The 22,248-nt window shown below is 40.5% G+C and overlaps 1 protein-coding gene across 1 annotated transcript in view; it reads right to left on the bottom strand.

The window, feature by feature from the left end:
• The window catches only part of TMTC2 (transmembrane O-mannosyltransferase targeting cadherins 2), a 263,245-nt gene that overhangs the window by 115,686 nt on the left and 125,311 nt on the right, over nt 1-22,248 (bottom strand). The window lies entirely within an intron of this gene.

The raw sequence follows: 22,248 nt of genomic DNA, 5'->3' as shown, positions 1-22,248 counted from the left end.
ATAGATAGCACTGGCTCAGAAAGGCAATGACAGACTCATTCCCCTTTTTACCTCTCTCAACACTTGTGACTTTTGCACAGCTTTTACCCCTCTGTACTAATACAGTCAGAGATAATTAGAAAGATTTAGCTCACATTTTGGTTTTACTTTCTTCCAGGCTTTGTATAGTGAACCAAAGGAAAAAAAAAAACTGGTTACAGCAATTTATTAAAATTAAATAATATAATCAGTTCCCCAGTAGACTTTTGCCTACAAATAAAGTGCTTTCAAAATGAACTCTGCTCGGACAAGCACTTTCACTAGCATCTCTTCCTCTGAGCCTCCTGACAGCCTGTGCTCCTTTGACTGTGTACACTTAGTGTAGCCCAGCAGCAGGAAGAGATCCTCTGTAATGCTTGGCAGAAAGGATTTGGATTACTATACTCATGAGTCCTAATCCGGCCCATCTGCCATATGTTTTGACACCCTCATAAATCCTCTAACCTTTCATAAGTAGTCATTTTCATCTAGGGAAAAAATGAGCACTGATTTAGATCAGATTTAACATCTCTCCTGCCTGCTAACAGTCAAGTACCACCACTGCAATTTTAGTGTTTGTGACTGCAGCAAGCTTTTTCATCTCCCTACCAAAATCCATCTGCATGACCCACCCACATTGCACATTTCCCTTGCATTAAATCCTAATTCCTCACTCCATTATACTGCTCTTAAATAAGGCACTGCAGCAGATTTCTTGATTGGGCAGCCCCTGCCAAAGCTCAGTCATCACCTAAGTGGTATCCAAAGTATTTTCAAAAGACACTATTCTTTTAACCTCACCTTGTCCATTTCACAAAGCAGAATTGAATACGGCACATGGTCAAGACAGTCCAGATATCAAAATCACCGGGGCTAACCACACACAAAATGTTATTTTTAGAATTCAGGAAATGCAGAAAAGAAAATGGATGTCACCAGGCATTACTCACAGGAGTTTCTTTTCCAACTTAGAGCTCCTTGAAAATATGTTGGCTTGAGAACTGGGGCTTCCCAAAGTAACAAAATGCTGCCAAATCACTAGACTGACAGTATCTTGTTTCCACGATAGGTAGAGGCTCCTGGATCAAAGCTCAGCCAAGTTTGAGCTGAACTAGAGTTCAAAACGTATCCACACCAGGGATGAAGCTAGTTGCCACAACCCCTGCTGGGTCACAGTATTGAGCTGGAAGTGGCCTTTACCGCTCCCTCTCCACCTGCCCAGTTTAGCATGACCCACTAAACGAGGTTCACTCCTTTACATTGGTGATACAACAACAGCTGGCCCGAAGGTCTCTTTTTCCTCTGAGTTGGAACTCTCTCTATAGCTTATCCAATATTGTGGCCAACTGTACATATTAAATGACACTTACTTCTATTGTTGTGAACCCACACAATTCTTCCTCAACAAGGAAGTCAGTGCATTCATAAAACAGCTGAAGATTATGTGTACATATTGTTACTGTAATTAGCAAGTAGCACAAGCCAAGCAGTCTTTATTGCTGTTGACTTGCCTTACTAAAATTTAAATTGAGTTATAAATACTGGCATTTAAAAGTGCTCAAAGTCTTCCTCTAAAATCTTTAATTCTTTAATATGAATCTTTAAATTAAAAAAAAAAAAACCACAACCTCTAACCTCTCAGCTGACAAAATAGTACTAAGGACTACAGGGGAAAAGATAAATTGCATTAAGAGCAGAAACTGTACGAATGACTGGAGGTAGTAAAAGGGCAGAAGGGACTACGTTAGCTTGATAAATATGTGAGCATGATCAGTGCAACAGAGAAGGCGCTCTCTGAAGATAAGTCTACACAGCCAAATGCAGCGTGACAATGGTGACGCTATGGATATCTACCCAGGGTTAATCCATTTATCTGCAGCAGCAAGATCTTAACACAGCAGGTTAGAAGCCCACTGGGACCAAAAGACATTCCTGAACTGCCAGACTGCTCAGGGATGCTGTCCAGCCCTACTGTTACCAGCACACAGGTTGATAGGTGGTCCAATAGTCATACCTGCATTTCATTTAAAAAGCATCATCTCATTTTGGTCCTGCACTTGGGCCACAACAACCCCATGCAATGCTATAGACTGGGGGAAGAGTGGCTGGAAAGCTGCCCAGTGGAAAAGGACCTGGGGGTGTTGGTCGACAGCCGGCTGAACATGAGCCGGCAGTGTGCCCAGGCGGCCAAGAAGGCCAATGGCATCCTGGCCTGTCTCAGAAATAGTGTGGCCAGCAGGAGCAGGGAAGTGATCGTGCCCCTGTATTCGGCCCTGGTGAGGCCGCACCTCGAATACTGTGTTCAGTTTCGGGCCCCTCACTACAAGAAAGACATTAAGGGGCTGGAGCGCATCCAAAGAAGGGCAACAAAGCTGGCAAAGGGTCTAGAGAACAAGTCCTATGAGGAGTGGCTGAGGGAACTGGGACTGTTTAGCCTGGAGAAAAGGAGGCTCGGGGGAGACCTTATCGCTCTCTACAACTACCTGAAAGGAGGTTGTAGCGAGGTGGGTGTCGGTCTCTTGTCCCAAGTAACTAGCGATAGGACGAGAGGAAATGGCCTCAAGTTGCGCCAGGGGAGGTTTAGATTGGATATTAGGAAAAATTTCTTCACCGACAGGTTTGTCAAGCATGGGAACAGGCTGCCCAGGGAAGTGGTGGAGTGGCCATCCCTGGAGGTATTTAAAAGATGTGTAGACGTGGGCACTTAGGGACATGGTTTAGTGGTGGACTTGGCAGTGGTAGGTTTACGGTTGGACTCAATGATCTTAAAGGTCCATTCCAACCTAAATGATTCTATGATTTGAGAGGTTTTGCAGTGAAGGAAGGGTGCTGTACTTTCTGCACTAGCCAAAATGCTGAGAGCTCACTGAACATGCAAGTATGTTGGAAGGCAGAACTGGAATTCAAAATGATCTTGAAAAAAACAGAGAAATGTTACGAAAAATAATCCTGTACAAAAAAAGGCAGGGGCAACTCTGACTGCTTAAAGCTACACAAGTATGAGATGTGGAGCAAGTAGTTGGCTCTTCTTCAGAGAAGCATTGGGGATTATCACAGATCACAAGCAACTCTTTTAAACCACTGCTATAAAGGTAAACAGCCTACTGAGACTACAGATGAAAGCACACCCTTCAAGACATGCAAAGTAATCCTTCCACTCTTCTCAATACTAGTAAATCCTAAAAGTGTCTGTTTCCAGCACAGAACTTTCAGAAATAAACGGAGGAACTGGAGAGACACCAGAGGAGGGGAATAAGACTGATCAGTGATCTAGAAAAACACATCCCATGAGGAAAAATTGAAGAACATAAGCTGTTTAGACATGACAGCTACCTTCTAGTACATAAATGACTGCTGCACATAGCAAAGGAATAATCTGTTATCTATATCCATGTCCAAAGGATAAGAACAATAAGCTTCAGGTCAAGAAAGATAGATTCAGGTCAGCTATGAAGAGATGCTTTCCACTGCTTGATATAGGGATACACTGGAAAAGTTTGCCATGGGGGTTGGCTCTATAGCTTTATCCTGCCTTTAAGAATACATTAAACGTGTAACTTGTGGGAAAGACAGAAGTATTGTCAGACCTGTTTTAGGGACAGAATGATGCACTGTATGGCCTCTTGAGGTAACTTCTGGACATAACTTCCTCTGATTACCTGTCCTGGTTTTGGCTGGGATAGAGTTAATTTTCTTCCTAGTAGTTGGTATAGTGCTGTGGTTTGGATTTAGGATGAGAACAATGTTGATAACACACCGATGTTTTAGCTGTTGCTAAGTCGTGCTTACACTAGTTAAGGATTTTTCAGCTTCTCATGCCCTGCCAGTGAGAAGCTGGGAGGGGGCACAGCCAGGACAGCTGACCCAAACTGGCCAGAGGGGTATTCCATACCATCTGACGTCATGCTCAGCATATAAACTGGGGGGAGTTAGCTAGGGGTGGGGGTGACCGCTGCTCAGGGACTGGCTGGGCATTGATAGGTGGGTGGTGAGCAATTGCATTATGCATCACTTATTTAGTATATTCTTTTATTATTGTTGTTGTTGTTATTATTTTCCCTTTTTTTTCTGTCCTATTACAGTGTCTTTATCTCAACTCACGAATTTTACTTTTTTTTTTCCCAATTCTCTCCCCCATCCCACTGGGGTGGGGGTAGTGAGCAAACGGCTGTGTGGTGTTTAGCTGCCTGCCAGGTTAAACCACATTACCATAACAGTATCATCAGCATTTCTACTGAAAAGGAGCATATTTTTCTCTCTTTGTGACCTTTTATAGTATAACCCATCCATGCTCTGGTCATTTCTGCATGAAGTACTAGAGCTTCCTGCAATCCTACTTTGTCTTAACATTTGTTTCACTTCCCTCCAACTCAGACAAAATGTTAGTTAACATCATCTTCGTGTTTTGTTCCCCCAGTCACATTAGCCTCTTCTGAACATTTCCAAAATCCACCTCTTACAAACTAACACTTCTTTTTTCCCCCAATTGTGCAAATGTGCAAATCCATGCCATTTTCTCTAATTAAAAAACCCCTCAATCTTATATAATAATGGTTTGCACTCTTCATGTATCCATCAATTTAAAGGTGATCTCTGCCCATCTCTGCCCTTAAGACATATAAAAATAAAACACATAGAAAGACAGATATTTTGTGCTGAGAGCTTTAGTACATCAAACAATGTAAATATTGGTTTCTATTTGCTATAAAGATAATGATGACAATGATGATAATAATAGTAATAATTATAATAATAATACTACTAATAATTCAAGCTTTCTGGTTGGTAGAATAGTGCCATTGTTGTCAGCGACTTACACCAGTTAATGGCCACATTTCCAGCTCACCAAGTGAGAATGCTAACAGCAATACTGACTCAAAAAGTTGGCGCTATAATGTTGTAACTTCTTGATAACATACAAGATATAAAAAAGAAGTTAAGGAAAAAGAGTAAAAGTAAATAATCCAAGTAAGACTCTGCAAAAAGCTAACAGCATACATAATGAGACAAAAAACATGCTTGAAATTTTTAAAAACTCTTCTTGTCAACATGCTAAGAAACCCAGCTAGCACACACAACTGCACAACGCGACAGAGCAATTCATGTAAGTTCAAAGGGAACCAAGGGAAAATTCCAGCTGTGTAAAAGAGCACCAGTTCGCCTCTGCCACGCGGACTACAAGGAAGCAGGACAGTCTCAGAGATGAGTGGCACAGCTGAAGTGGGCAGCACGGCTCAGCACTAGGCTTGAGCAACTTGATGAGTAGGCCTGAAGAGCCCCAAGGAAAAAGGAAGCTTTGCCCAGGTCCCGCTGGGAAGGCAAAGGCTGTACCTGCTGTATAGCCGGGCTGTCCTCTTGAGTAACTAGCACACCTGAAAAAGAGTGCCCAAGGCTGAGGCCCACCATGTCATTTGTATCTCCTACACCGTATTAACTAAATCTGACCCGACAACGCTTTCGAACTACTTAACCTGTACGAAGTATTGGCAACTTTAATTAAAGCCCTGCTCACCTGAACGGATGGATATGCATTTTTTTCTTCTAAAGGAAGTTTGTTCTGCTCTTCTGTACAACGTACAGGCATGCTTAAGAAAAAAGGAAGCAAAGTACGCTCTTAGAGCACATACTGCAATCCTACCTATAAACCTACCACCAAAAATTATTATGGCACATTTCACATTTTCTACGCTAATAGGATGGCAATAAAGGAAAATTAAACCCTAAGAGCTGGTTTAATATGCAGTAGGAGAAAAACACACACACTATAAGAATGTAAATAGACATCCAGCACTGATTCATGAAAGGCAGGTCCTGCTTGACCAACCTGATCTCCTTCTATGACCAGGTGACCCGCCTAGTGGATGAGGGAAAGGCTGTGGATGTGGTCTACCTGGACTTCAGCAAGGCCTTTGACACCGTCTCCCACAGCATTCTCCTAGAGAAGCTGGTGGCTCACGGCTTAGACAGGTGTACTCTGTGCTGGGTGAAAAACTGGCTGGACGGCCGGGCCCAGAGAGTTGTGGTGAATGGAGTTACATCCAGTTGGCGGCTGGTCACAAGCGGTGTTCCCCAGGGCTCAGTACTGGGGCCGGTCTTGTTTAATATCTTTACCAATGATCTGGATGAGGGGATTGAGTGCACCCTCAGTAACTTTGCAGATGACACCAAGTTGGGCGGGAGCGTTGATCTGCTCGAGGGTAGGAAGGCTCTGCAGAGGGACCTGGACAGGCTGGATCGATGGGCCCAGGCCAACTGTATGAGATTCAACAAGGCCAAGTGCCGGGTCCTGCACTTCGGCCACAACAACCCCATGCAGCGCTACAGGCTTGGGGAAGAGTGGCTGGAAAGCTGCCTGGTGGAAAAGGACCTGGGGGTGCTGGTTGACAGCCGGCTGAACATGAGCCGGCAGTGTGCCCAGGCGGCCAAGAAGGCCAATGGCATCCTGGCCTGGATCAGAAAGAGTGCGGCCAGCAGGAGCAGGGAAGTGATCGTGCCCCTGTATTCGGCCCTGGTGAGGCCGCACCTCGAATCCTGTGTTCAGTTTTGGGCCCCTCACTACAAGAAGGACATTGAGGTGCTGGAGCGTGTCCAGAGAAGGGCAACGAGGCTGGTGAGGGGTCTGGAGAACAAGTCTTATGAGGAGCGGCTGAGGGAACTGGGACTGTTTAGCCTGGAGAAAAGGAGGCTGAGGGGAGACCTCATCGCTCTCTACAACTACCTGAAAGGAGGTTGTAGCGAGGTGGGTGTCGGTCTCTTCTCCCAAGTAACAAGCGATAGGACGAGAGGAAATGGCCTCAAGTTGCACCAGGGGAGGTTTAGATTGGATGTAAGGAAAAATTTCTTTACTGAAAGAGTGGTGAAACATTGGAACAGGCTGCCCAGGGAAGTGGTGGAGTCCCCATCCCTGGAGGTATTTAAAAGACGAGTAGATGAGGCGCTTAGGGACATGGTTTAGTGGACATGGTGGTGTTGGGTCGACGGTTGGACTCGATGATCTTAGAGGTCTTTTCCAACCTCAATGATTCTATGATTCTATACTTTTTAACTGACTAATGCAAATAGAAATGGATTTTATGAGCAAAAATGTCATTCAATCCCAGATTAAGCCTCTACCAATGACTAAGCAACTTTATCAATCCAGTAGAAGTAAGTCATCAATAATCAATTTCTGTACATGGGACTAATAGTAAGTTGGTTCTAGTTTTGACAGAACAACCTACCTAGGTGTAACAGAAATCCATCAGCTGGAAGCTCATTGAGCTAGAAATGTCAGTTTCTACAGTGGATAACAAGCAGCATCTTATGTGTTTTTTGTTTTTCCCTTTGCCAGCTGAAAAATTGAGGTGTTCTATTTGTTTTATTTGTACCTTTAAAATATAGCAAAGGAACAAGCAGCAAAGTTATCTTGAAACTATATTCATAACAAAGAAAATATATTACAAATTTGAACACTTAATTGTAATTCTTCTAGTAAAGCTTAAACACCTACAACATTTTCAAAGAGAAATACAGATAATATTGGAAGTCCACATGAAATAGAGAACCTGCTTATCAACTCAGAAGGCGCTTTACATTATCAAGAAAGATTCATTTAAGATCATACAAGTAGTCACTTATTTCCTTTGAAAAAAAGAATACTTAAAGCTGGTTTTGGTGGATATTTTATTTTCAGATTCTACTGCTTCAGCAAGATAGAAAAAAAATTTTAAGTGATTCATAACCTATTAATGTGACAAACAATATAGGCTATGTTGTGACTAAAAAAAATTATTAAAAAAAAAATCCCACCCCCCTTCTATACCCACCCACGAAATACGTTTATTTATGATGTGGTAGAAGAGGATGGCCAAAAGACACTCACAAGTAGCGCAACTGCTATGCTTGAAGTCAGTACATGTAAAAGTAGTAATAAATTTCACAGTATAAGCCACCTACTAGTCATTTATTTCAGATGCAATGCTTATTATAAATAACAGCCTAAAGGATATCTCCTATGGTCTGGATGCAATCTCTGCATAATTTCTACTTATTCTATGGTACAATAGTATCACGTTTCAAACAATGGGAACCACAAAGAACTGGAGAAACTAAAGGCAATGCAGCAATAACGATCAGTCTCAGAACTACCTGAAAGGAGGTTGTAGTGAGGTGGGTGTCAGTCTCTTCTCCCAAGTAACAAGTTATAGGACAAGAGGAAACAGCCTTAAGTTGCGCCAGGGGAGGTTTAGATTGGATATTAGGAAAAATTTCTTCACCGAAAGGGTTATCGAGCATTGGAACAGGCTGCCCAGGGAAGTGGTGGAGTGACCATCCCTGGAGGTATTTAAAAGACGTGTAGAAGTGACACTTAGGGACATGGTTTAGCAGTGGACTTGGCAGTGCTAGATTAACGGTTGGACTCGATGATCTTAAAGGTCTTTTCCAACCTAAATGATTCTACGATTCTATGATTCTAAAGCCTTCACAAAAGTGACTTGCAGTGAGAATTACATACCTTTGAGATTCAAAGTCACTACCAACAGCAGATGAAAGGTAATTCAAAGAGAATGCTAACAAATAGTAAGTCACCACCGTTGATAAAAAGCTTGGTTTCCAAGTATATTGACAGGAACTCCTCTCATACTCCTAGTCAAAACAAATACTCTGAAGCACATCTACATGCCTCCTTTGTCATCTAACCTAGTCTTGCCTCCCATGTAGCTAACCAGGTGGCTATGAAGCACTGGCAATAAAATTCTGGAGATATATGCTTGGATGTTTGAAGAATAACACATTGGGGGGGGGGGGGGGAACCTTATAAAAGAAATTAAATTAACAACCTTTGTAAGACCTGACTCATAAGCACTGTGATCTCAGAGAAGCAAGACTGGGAAAATTAACAGTTTAATAACAATTTCATTTGTTCCTCTTTTTCATTAGATCAAGTTAGTCTCTTATACAACTGGTTATGCTCAAAGACCAATTTCTTCAAATTAATAAATAAATAAAGTAATAAAATTTATTCTTCAAATAAATTTCTTCAAAGAGAGAGCTTGCTATGTCCTATGTTAATTACTGGGGAAGTTTTTTGTATTCATTCCCCGCTGAAAACACTAAAAAGAAATGGGAATGAATACCTAATAGAAATTGAATAGAGAGAACAAATTAAACTTTTTGCAGCAAATAGCACTGGCTAGCTACATAAGTAATGACTACCCAATGATAGCAGAGAGTGTTGCAAAGATATCACAGGAATAGAAATGCACAAATATAAGAAAATTTAACCAATAATAAAAACTGCAAACACTTCAATAGAAAATTTCCTCAAAAGTACGTTTGATAAAAATTATAGAATACCTTGAATGGGATGTCCTGTACCTTGTTTACTTACACATGAAATATGAAGGAAATAATTTTTTTTTTTTAAATCAGTGTTAATTTTTTCTAACCTTAGCCTAGATACCTTTTTAAGGGGTATTTAAAAGAATATTTAAGCATAGTCCTTTTAAAAACATGAACTGTATTACCAGGGTCTGATCCAGTGACAGACAGAGTTAAAGGTAAAGCAATTACTGACCTCAGTAATGCAAAACCAAATCCTTAAGAATCCAAATAGAGAGATGAAAAATGGTGAAGCATAATATGGATGACAAAATTTACTTCATGTCATGGGATTGTAATTGACATGGTGACTCAGTACTCTCCATTAAGCTAATGTGAAGAAATGAGGCAGTTAGCAATCTCCTGTGAACCAATACCAAGACACTTCTCAACCAAATTATTAGGGGGTGAAGTACTTAAAAGAGGTCAATTACTGGTACTGTAAGAGGTATGCTGAAGCCCCTTAACCGATTACATTAAACTTACTTGACAGCCTGCACCCTTATCTTGTTTAGCTTAAAATAAGATATTTAATATTACCCGCTAGGCAATAATCTGTGGTCAAATCAGTTTAGCTGTAAAACAATCCAGCTTCTCTGAAGGAAATGAGAAAATATATATTCTTTTAGAAGAAACTAAAAATTTATTTTTTGTTAAATACATTCAGTACCATTATAAAAACATTTGTTTTAAATAAGTTTCTCCACTTTTTGGATGAAACAAAGGGGAAAGAAATAAAAATGGTGCAAACGGAAATCATTTTGCCTGCACATACTCATCCATATTCACACACGTACATACACACCCAGAGAGCCTTCCTTATTAATTCCTGGTTTGTAGGTCCAATGCATTGCAAAGGTGTTTCGAGCACCGAGGAAATAAACACAACAGTCTTTCCTGAGCATGGCTCCAGTGAAAACAGCCAGCCATTATGAAATTCATTCCAGTCTCATTAACGAATAAAGTTTGGAAGCGCAGCATTTTGGAGCCATAGAGGGATGATTTATAATGAGGCTTCACTCAGTGGGAAGGCCGATGTACAGCAGTTCTCTCTCCAAGTTATCATAATAGAAAGCTATTTAATGAGTGTGGGATTTCTTCGAGAATTCAAAAAAGGCAGGATTTGGAAGAGGATGTGTTACATTATGCAGACACCCACATCACTGAACATTTCTGCTACAGTAAAACCATCAAAATAAAAAACCTCAAAGTTGTTCCTATTTTGAGCTTTCGGCTTGTTTTTAATAAGCGCTTTCAAATATAAAACACAGATTTGTAGAGATTAGCAAATTGACATAATTCAGTATAAAAAAGTTAGCAAGGTTTAGTGAACTAAATTAGGTTGCCTAAGGTCAGACACTCCATAGTGCAAACAAGAAAAAAATTGTGCCCTGCAGCAAGACAGTGGCTGGCAAAGCAGCAACAAAAGAGCAAAGAGGTAACTTTCCTCAACAAATTCAGCAGAAGCCTGTGGCAGTTACCTGCCTCCTTACAGCGCTCTCCCCTTCAGGGGAGCACTAAGCATGCTGATGACCCAAATTCAATTGCACACAAACCTGAGTCCTCCCCTTAAACCAGTCCAGATGAAAGCTACATCCAGCCCCCAATAATGTTGGTTTTGGTTTTTTTAAATAAATCTCAGTAACCCATATGCCATAATCTTCATGCATAAATTGAGCACATAAGGGTTTTGCATATTAGAAATTAATCACCTGGCTTTCAGATTGTATTATTGAGTTTGCTAATGAAGGATGGCAGTGGGAAGGAGAAGACAATGGAGCAGAATATGCCAGACTTTTTAAAATCAAAATGCAGGCATAACTGGACTAACACTCAAATCACATTTATTTTCTAACTAGTAAATTTAGACTGTGGCTTCTTCACAATATGAGAATTTAGACAGCAATGCTACTGTAGGAACTTTTGTTTGTTTTCTTATGGTTTTCATAAAACCTTGCACAAAGTGACAGCCCAATGGATGGAACAGTGTATGGGGGTGGAAAGCTGAAGGAAGCAGTGCAACTTCGTTAAGCCATAACTGCTACCGAAGACGCCTATCAAACCATGACTTCCAAAAATATCACTAGGACAGCTGCACTCTTAATGTGCATTGTAGCAAAACATACACATATCCCTGCTTCTTCAGCGAACTGAGACTCATAATGGTAATACTTACATGAGAGCAGCTACAACTATTAAGTACAAATTACCTTAAGTAGTAACATTTCATTTTTTTAAGTCTTGAAAAAAAACAAAGTTCCACTAAACATAAGATACACAACTTACACTGAAACAAGAAGTCCTTGAGCCATCACACACAAAGAAGCATTACATGGCCACAAAATTCCCTCCCGCCTGGCAGTCTTAAGAACGTCCATTTCTACATAAACTACTTGTTTTCAAGGTCAGTACATAAGTTACCCAGATGTCCTGCTGGTAAAAGTCCAAACTCCTTAGTCTTGCAGAAAGTTGTGTGACATATTTCCTTATCCCTTGGAAGTATGCACATCTTCAGTTCCTCGATAATCTTCAGACAGTAAGAATAACTCCACTGCTAGTGTTTTGTCTGTGCTTCAAACCATCTGCCCAACCCACAGATCCATCATCAGCTCGTCATTCTCATGTCAAAAGCACCTTAAGACTCCCTCTGAAACCTTCTCCATCTCTCCCTCGTGGATGGAATAGTTATCCTAAAATTGTTACAAAAAGTGGAGATTCTTCCAAAGTTTTGCTACAGGTACTATGACGAAATGTACCTGATACCAGATCAAGATGCTTCTTCTATCACCAGTTCTGACATGAAGTACTGCATCCAGTTCTGGGGTCCTCAGAATGGGAAAGAATGGACCTGTTGGAGCAGGTCCAGAGGAGGGCCACAAAAACGATCAGAGGGATGGAACACCTCTCTGATGAGGAAAGGCTGAGAGAGTTGGGGTTGTTCAGCCTGGAGAAGAGAAGGCTCTGGGGAGACCTTATTGCGGTCTTTCAATACTTAAAGGGGGCTTATAAGAAAGATGCGGACAGACTTTTTAGTAGGGCCTGTAGCGATAAGACAAGGGGTAATGGTTTTAAACTAAAGGAGGGTCGATTCAGACTAGATAGAAGAATAAGAAATTTTTTACGATGAGGGTGGTGAAACACTGGAACAGGTTGCCTACAAGAGGTGGTGGATGCCCCATCCCTGGAAACATTCAAGGTCAGGTTGGACGGGGCTCTGAGCAACCTGATCTAGTTGCAGATGTGCCTGCTCATTGCAGGGGGGTTGGACTGGGTGATCTTTGGAGGTCCCTTCGAACCCAAACTATTCTATGTTTCTATGATACTACACTGAAATGCAGTGGTGCCTTTGGAAATGGTGGTGTCCACCTTTATGCCTAATGTCTTGTAAAATCCACTATGACCCAACACTGCGTCCCGGGAAGCCCAAGTACCATATCATCTACCACTTATTCTTCCAGAATTTTATGATTTAAATATTCAGCTAGACAGATATAAAGCAAGTCCAGCTAAATTAAGGTTGTAGCCTTTAGCTGACAATTTCAGCTACTACTCTACTACAAAGAAATTGATTTGAAAGAATTAATCAGTTTTGAACCACCATCGGTTACCTTGTTTGCCAGAATCCCACTAAGAAAAAAAACCAAAAGACTTACTGTTCTTACATATGAGTGAGGCGAGGTATGGAGGGAGAGACAGCATCTTTTATTAGAGCAAGCAGCATAGCTAGAAAAACATACACATTATAATTGGAAAAAATAGGCCAAAAATGGACAGCTAGTCTAATAAAAGATATTACCCCCTTCCAATAAAGTTTCTTATATTTTTTTTACCAACCCAGTGACAATTATACTAGTGCAGTTTCCTGTTAAGGAAGAAAAAAGTCTAGCAAAATGAGGGCAATTTTAGCTACAAAAGAAGCCTCTTCATCACTGCATAGTTTTCAGCTAAAGAGTGCAAAGCAGAAATGAGGCTTTTAGCACAATACAGCTGAAAGACACTAGGAGTTTGCTCTCTTCTTAATACACAGCACTCCTATCAAATTCCTGCCTCACACAGGAATGACCAAAATAATCCCAGAATTCCCTTTCCTTTAAAATAAAACAATGTTGAACAGGGAAATTTCAGACAGCTGTTTTTGCTTTAGTAAGGGGAAGCCATGGGGTAAAAAGCTATAAATTGATGGGAATGAAAGGAAATCTCACAAGTAAGAAAAATCAATAATTCAAAAGAGAGAAACAAAGATCAGAAACCAAGAGAAGAAAGGAGCGACAACACTTGTATCAGAAATAGTGTAGCCAGCAGGACTAGGGAAGTGATTGGCCCCGTCTATTTGGTGAGACCGCACCTCAAATACTGTGTTCAGTTTTGGGCCCCTCACTACAAGAAAGACATTAAGGGGCTGGAGTGCATCCAAAGAAGGGCAACAAAGCTGGCAAAGGGTCTAGAGAGCAAGTCCTATGAGGAGCGGCTGAGGGAACTGGGACTGTTCAGCCTGGAGAAAAGGAGGCTCAGGGGAGACCTCATCGCTCTCTACAACTACCTGAAAGGAGGTTGTAGCAAGGTGGGTGTCAGTCTCTTCTCCCAAGTAACAAGCAATAGGACAAGAGGAAACAGCCTCAAGTTGTGCCACGGGAGGTTTAGATTGGATATTAGGAAAAATTTCTTCACCAAAATGGGTTCTCAAGCACGGGAACAGGCTGCCCAGGGAAGTGGTGGAGTGACCATCCCTGGAGGTATTTAAAAGACGTGTAGACGTGGACACTTAGGGACATGGTTTAGTGGTGGACTTGGCAGTGGTAGGTTTACGGTTGGACTCAATGATCTTAAAGGTCCATTCCAACCTAAATGATTCTATGATGCAGACAAAAAGGAGAACAGTAATGGGTTAAAAAGACGTGTAGACGTGGACACTTAGGGACATGGTTTAGTGGTGGACTTGGCAGTGGTAGGTTTACGGTTGGACTCAATGATCTTAAAGGTCCATTCCAACCTAAATGATTCTATGATGCAGACAAAAAGGAGAACAGTAATGGGTTAAAATAAGAAGAAATTCAAGTTCTTATCCTTTCCCAAAGAGAAAGGTATGATTTGAAAAAAATGGGGGGTGGAGTGGAAGGGCACACAAAAATCTTCAGTAGTACAGCTATTCAAAATAAATCACAAAGTAAAGGAGAAGAGACTGACATAAATTTGAACATGAGAACAAAACCAGAAAGACAACTTTCTTCATTTGAGAACCTCTTCTGTGACCCCTCTTCCTCCTGTTTTCTCCCTTCTCCTTGTCTTTGAACTTGCAAATATCTGCTGTCAGAGTGGTTGCAAGCAACTCCAATTTAGCTAGGTCTCAGTTAAAATAGACCCAAACTCTGCCTATCCCAGTTGGATACAACAGAAGTAACTGCAGCACTTAACACGATGAGATGCTCCTACTGCCAGCTCCCCTCCACCTACTATGTTATAAACCTGTGCAGTCACTAAAAAACTGGTTCAGAGGAGACTAGGAGATCTAGGGGGAAAAGAGAAAAATACTTTAAGAGGACTACTACAACTTGTGCTAAAGTGCCAAGACTCCTAGCCAACAGTGCATATATATATTTTATTTATTTATTTATTTATTTATGATATACCTCTCTTTATGGATGGGGCAGACACTGTGACATATACATCCTTTGGCATGTCAAGGGTTTACATTCTGTTCTTTTTTTTCCAATTGCCTAATGAGGACATGACTAATTTCCATGTAATGAATTCCAAACTCCCTTTTCCGCATAGAATTCTGGCTAAGGAGTAATCAGCATGGCAGGCTACCCAGGGTTTTTTAGTATTATGCATCCTGAGATGTCACAGAAAGGGACTGACCACACTCAATTGATTTTCAAGACAGCAACTAGGCTGCAAAAAAGTCAGAAGTTGTTAATCATTTACATACTTCTCAATTTTGCCAATCAATGCAGCAAATACATATCTTGACCTTGCTTGGAGAAAAAATGAGGATAACCTTTAAAGACTAGGAGTACTCATGCACTATGGATTTATCTGGCTAGCAATATTCATTTCAGTGATGAAAATTTTGACTGAAAAGGCTAACATTTTTAAATTACATACCTCCAAGTTTCATTAAAATTCCTTCTTAATCTGCACAAGAACATAAAAATCACTAACCAAAATACATGTAGGGACAGAAATGACAACTGATAAATTTTTCAGGAGTCCCTCTGAAGGGACCTTGACATTTTTCCAGTTATTAAAAATTACATCTTCCACAATTCACATATCTAAATAGGAACTAAACTGCAAAGACTACCCTGTAGTGGTATTTGTACTTCTCTGAAACAAACTGTTCCAGTATTGCTAGGTTGTTTGTCTGAGGTGATTTCTGAGATTCATGTTTCTAATATTAAAATGATGAAAATTATGAAAATTATGAAAACATCACAATGCTGAAAACTCCAATGACTCCATTTTTAATCACCTACCAGCTTGGAAGCATCAACATCTTAAACATTTGAAAGTGAAATGCCTTAAGCATGGACTTCACAGAAACCAACACTCTAGGTGAAGTTATGTCTAGGCTAGTCTCTAAAAAATGCCAAATTTAATTTCTTAGAAACCTTAATCCAGTCTCAAATTCACAAATGGAAGAATTAGGCAGTTGGGCCTTTTTTTAGAAAACAATGTATTTTCCTTCCTTTTGCTCAGTGACTTTCCAGAATCATGGAGATGCCCTCCTTTTCAAGAGAAAACTAGAATTTCCACATTTCAATCTGAATTTATTATCTGTATTTGTTATGACAGATCCCAGACTAATCAGATATTGTCTTCCTAAGACTGCCATTTTCTTTTCTCAAAGTTGATCGATTCTGCATGCAACGCAATGATTAGGTTCCCAGTTGACAACAACGAGCATGAGTAAGCATGACTTAAGTCCTTTGTTTTGGAGGAGACCTGAGCTCTGGTATCTCATTGAAAAAGTAATTAATTTAGTATCTATTTCAGCACATACTCATTGCTCAGAGCTCATAGTGCATATGGAAGCCCTAGTGTGCTAGAACACAACCGGGACGAAGCACTCTGAAATCCTGACGACACAGAAGTAAAGGTGGGTGGTATATGCAGATAGGCTTTACAAGAGCTCTGCACATAAACTTGTCTATGTATGCCTAAAAGCAGCTGCTTAAGAGCTTAAGGATGGTGTCTAGGGATCCTGTTCAACTGCAGGCAACAGATGAACAGGACCTGAAGACCCACCTTTTGGACTTGGGCAAACGTGATAATTTAGGATCAACTGTGCCCCTACGTCCTTCTTTGCATCTTGGCCCAAGTACGTGTGTGAAAGGTTTGCATACTTTCCACATACTACAAGTATAAATTAAGGGGGATTTAAACTAACAGTTAAATTATGAAGAACACCTCCTACTGCCTGCAACAGACCTCCCTTGGACAAGAAAGTTAACAGCTGGGGCTGACCTCACTCCTGTCAAACCCACAGTCAGCCTTTGAATCTTATCACAGAAATAACTGGAAGGCTAGAAAACCCAGTTCATTTTAATTTTTGTTATTTGCTTTCTGAAATCCCCGATTAAAAAGGTTTACATTCTTAAGCACTGGCCAAAACCATGAGGACTATGTATATTGGTTTGGGGTTTTTTTTTCCGTGAAAGCTGAGATTCTCACTGGGACAGATGTTACAAGTGTATAATTTGTTGCTCACAGTTTACAGTATGCGTATGTTTTGCTGAAGGGCTGCGGCTTGTCAGATGAGCGTTGGGCTGACTGCTTGTCTTACCAGGCAGCTATGCACTGGTTCAAGCAGGATGTTGGGAAGGAGGAGGGAGCTCTCTCTGAGAGAGCACCAAACTGGGAAATGCTGCTGCAGTGCAGGGGACAACAGGGAAAGCTGTGGGAAGCAATGAGCCATGAGGATGAGAACAGGAAACTTGAGAAAAGTGGGGAACCAAGTCTCAGAGACAACAGGCAGACTTTTCTGGAGGCCTACAGGAGACCACAAAGATACATCTAAACAAGGGAAAAATAAGAGGCCTTGCCCTTGCAAGGACAAAAGTAGGTAAGGACAAAACCTGCTTTCAAACACGACTATTTGAGTATACATCACCCAGCAAATCTGTTCTCTCTCTCTTTTATGAGATTCTGCTTTATTTTAATATTTGTATTCCAAAAAACACTATAAAAGTTTTAAAGATTCTTGGTGTAGTCTCTTTAAGGAAAAGGTCCAGACAGGACATACCTCAGAGCTCTGTCTGAGACGGCCTCACCAGCCTAAGACATAAGACTTAAAATCCTGAGAAAACTGACACACCAGTTGGAACTGCACGATGTGGCTTCTTGATAGTACTGTCAATAAATTTTTCTTCGCATATGGAGGTTTGCCTTTGCTCTAAAAAAAGTCACTGATCCTGACAGAAAGAAACCTTATTGAATAAAAGGGCAACTTCTCTTTGCATTAACTTTGATTTTCCAAATGGAAAAGATCAACCAACATACAGCATTTTGCAACTAACAGCAAAAATCTAGCATTTCTCTAAGGTCAGGAGCAAAACCAACCTAGGAGGAATTTGGGTCCACACTGGGTAAAGAAGAGATTAAAAAGAGACCCCAGAAAGCAGGACTGTCGTTGCCTGGGATCTAAGCTAGGGTACAGTCCTGGAGGGGTGTCTTCCAGTCCAGGGCTGCAACATGAGTGTGGAGGATGTTAAGTACACTTGCTCATGACCGGCCACTTCTCCACCAGATTCAATCATCGCTTTTTAATCATTTCCTTTGAGGACAGGAACCTGATAACCAATTTGGCTGTGTAGAATCCAACTTCACAAAAAAAACCCCAAACATAAAAGTACAACTAGAAAGATCTTGAAGTAAATGTCTGTTTGTTTACAAGCGGTTCAGCATATCAGAGGATTAGTTCTAAAAATGTGAGTGACAACAGTGGCAGCTTGATGAGGAGGTAGGTGGTGAGACAGCAGAAATGTGCATTAAGGTTCTTTAAGTCACTGTGGATGAGTACAAAATAATGCAGGATGTCTACGGATTTTGCAGGAACACAGTTCTTTCCTGGAAAGGAACACAGATGAGGAAAAAGTGCTTGAGCTTTGCTTTTTGAATGCTACAATTTGTTCATTTTTACCCTGAAGCTATCCAAAAGCAGTATTTTATGCCAATTCATCTGTCTTTTGAGTATTTCCTAAGCATTTACAAAGCCAGACAGCAGTGGACCCCCAGCAGGGTAGTATCTAACCTTTTCTGATTATGCAGCTAGTATTGCTGGAACATTTGCTAACTTCTTAGCGACTAATTTTTCTTTCATCCCACAATTGCAATTCATGCAGAATTTGTATTTTAAAATGTCATTAATGCTAAGCATGCTGTCCTTCTATAGCTGTAGCCTGGAAAAGGTTATTTTACAGATCAATGAGAAAGAAAAGGGTATCCTTTGTATGTTAAAATATGGACTGTCAAATTCTGAAAAGAAGTAAAAATCCAAAAATGTAATCTGGCTTGCAAAAATTCCAGCACTGTTTATCTCATGTTGCCTTTCTGTGACAACATAATTAGTCGATATGAAAAGGCTTGTGAAATCGGGAGCACGCTTTAAAGAAAAATACATACAGATGAAGACTTACAGATATATATGTATGGTTAGAAAAGGAAAAGAAGCAGCTAAGAGATACTTTATTCCTGAAATTTCATTTAGCAAAGACTGTGCTCCAAACAAGTCACTTTAATATAGTAGCACAAGCATGTTTCAGTGCCATCTAGCTAACGCTCAAGGTAACTTGCATCACTATACAGAGATCTTTTTTTCCTGCAAATATCCTTTCTTCAATAAAAAACAAATGGAGAAGTGGCACATTGTTGTTGCTTCAGATCCATCAGTGTGTTGAAGCATAAAAAACTTCAGTTGCTCTTTAAATACTTGAGCTTTGATGTATTCATGTGAGGAATGTTAAAAATGTAACCCCAAAACCCTTTATGCTGTGACTGAGTTCTTGATCTGGACAGATCCACATGACTGACTACTTTAAATACTGTTCTTTCAAGTATAAACATATAAGGTGTCATTATGCAACCATTTTGTTCCATTTTTTTGTGCCATACATTAATGGAAGGGTTGAGACAAATAAAAAAAAGGAAGAGCAAAAAAGGAAGACCATTTCAGCGTGTTTTAATAAATGGAAAGAGTATTGATTTCTAAAGAAAAGAGATTTGTAAAACCAAGTGAAGAACATATTTTGAAGAGTGGAACAGTATGCTTTAAATCCTCTGAAACTTCATTTTGCCTCCTCCATAGAATGGGTTTCCAGATAATAAAAGACATTTGCAGTCCTGACCATGTCATTGTGACCGTGTTAACACCAACGAAAAATGTGCAAGCTCTTTCTGAACTTTTATCAAAATTCTCCAGATTAAAACAATTTGACAGTCTAACACTGCTCCCCCCAGCCCAAAATAGATGGGAGGAAAAATGGTTTCTTTTGACTCAGAAATGTGATTTTATATCCTCTAAAAACCATAACTGAATCATAATGACCCAGCTTTAAGTCCTTCTGGCTTGAAAGTGTACCAGCCAAACCTCTTCAGAACTATCTGAATAGCCAGCATATACCTGCTAAGTCATACCATTGAAAATCTCAGAAAAGAATAAATATATAACCAAAATCATGCCTGTTTTCCTCTACACAGTAACTGCATTTTGGATTGCAGACTGTGAGAGCATGCAAAATTAATACCCTTAGCAAAAAAACCCAGCAATCCCAAAACTCGGCTAGTCAAGTGGAAAAAAAAAAAAAAAACCAAGAAGTTGCAAAAGCACAAAGTAAAAGGTTGTGGAACATTGTACCAAGGCCAAATGTAGCTAGTAGATAATTCTGCAATAAAGTTTCTCTTTACTTCTCCTGTTACGTAATCTTTCACTATTTAATCCCCTTTGTCCCTATGTTCCTTTTTTGCTAACATTCAACTAATTCCCCTCCACGTACCTAGTAAAACTTTTTACCAATAGTTTAACAGTCAGGTTTCTCAAAGGGCATTGCAAAACATTTCAGGAAGGGTATTCTGAAGAATAAGAAATGTCACTGAACAAAAAACATGGGTGGGATTAAGACACGGTACAGGAACTTACTCCTGAGACTCACTGTTTTTCTTCCAGTTGAGCAGAAGCAGCAGCTAAAAGCTTGCTCCAGCAAACTCCGCTTTCCCTCCCTGCCTTCCCATGTCAGCCCCAGCTCTTCCTCCCCTGCCCACCTCGACTCTCAGTGGGATACAGACCCCTCTTTTCTCCTCACCCTTCCCAACAGCTGCCCCACCTGACAACTCCCCTCTTTAGCAGCCGGCTGAGACACCTCTTTTGGTTGCAGATTGGTAGGGAGTAAGGGAAGAGCAGGGCAGGGCAGCAGTAAGACAAGGCAGAAGGAGCTTTGCAAGGCACCTGTGGGACAGTGACACAACACTGCCTGAAGCGAACCTTAAGAAAAAAGAGCCGGTAAGTGGACTAAAGATGAGGTGTTTAGAGCAGTGGCATTTTTGATAGACTATCCTTGTTGAGACTGGAGAAAAATTTCACATACTGAAGGCAGAGAGAGCACACTCATATAATGAATTGGCAGGGACTCAGCTGGATGCGGTGCTAAAATAACTATTTAAGCACTCTCCCATCCTGCTAGACATATAGAATCATAGAATAGTTTGGGTTGGAAGGGACCTTTAAAGGTCATCTAGTCCAACCCCTCCGCAATGAGCAGGGACATCTTCAACTAGATACAGACAATCTCCACAACACATAAAAAGACTGCATAATTTTTAATAGATTTGGGGGGGTTCGGTGTTTTTGTTTGTTTTTCTTTTTTTTTTTTTTTACCACTACAATGGCAAATTTCTTTGTCTGAATAAATCAACTGTTCTTCAGACGATCATGATAGTTTCCAACTGACAATAACCACCAGCTTACACAAACTGATCTCCCTTTGTGAATTAACTACCTTCATTGTTTCATTAACATTAACTGCTTAGGGATAAGCCTGAAAGTTTCCAGCAGAGTGTAAAGAGGGTTAAAACAGCTTTGAGAAATCCAAGCTTAGCTTTTGGGGTGGATAAACAAATGAAGAATGAAGATCTCTACTTGGAGATATTTTTGGTTGGCTAATCGTCTTTATGCTATCCAAAGTCAAAAACTTCCCCTTAGCCTTCACTGGTTTGTGTCTCTGAACTGTAAACAGACTGTTAAATAAAAAGTATTACTGAATATGCCTAACTGCTCTTTTCACAGCCATAATCACATGCCTTTTCAACAGTCTCGCCCATAAAAAAGCAGGTATTAGAGGATGTGAGCAGCTGAGAAATCAGAGCAGTCCCAATCATTCACCCAAACATATAACTGATCTCAAATTCCCCCCACGTTCCTCCACTGCATCTAGAAGAAACTGGACAGTGAAGAACATGAAGAGCACACTGGGTACAGTTAATGTGTGTTTGATACGCAAACATTGAAAGTTACTGAATGTCTACAAGAGTTGTATTTTGTAAGGCAGCATCTCTCCTCTCCATGACCAGTCAGCTGTTCTTACAGGCCAAGATCTCTGGGACAGCGATGAGTCCACCTTTATACCTAGACAGAGATGCGCACATTGTGCTTGGTCACGGAGCAATGCTCATAGACAATTTATTGACAATTCAGAAATTGACAATCTATGTCAATTTACCGTGGAAACAAAGTTCAAATAGGAATACGAGCCTGGAAAGTGTAACATATACATCTCTGGGAATGTAAAGCCTATTTTATGAATTAGGTCAGTTTTTCTTACCTTCTCATGTCCGTCTTGGATGCTACATTTGGGCAACTACAAATAGCTTGTACAA

Source organism: Aptenodytes patagonicus, chromosome 1 (assembly GCF_965638725.1).
Source record: "Aptenodytes patagonicus chromosome 1, bAptPat1.pri.cur, whole genome shotgun sequence".
Taxonomy (NCBI): Eukaryota; Metazoa; Chordata; class Aves; order Sphenisciformes; family Spheniscidae; genus Aptenodytes; species Aptenodytes patagonicus.
The sequence above is the reverse complement of the archived record's forward strand: the minus strand, read 5'-3'. Positions and strand labels throughout refer to the sequence as shown.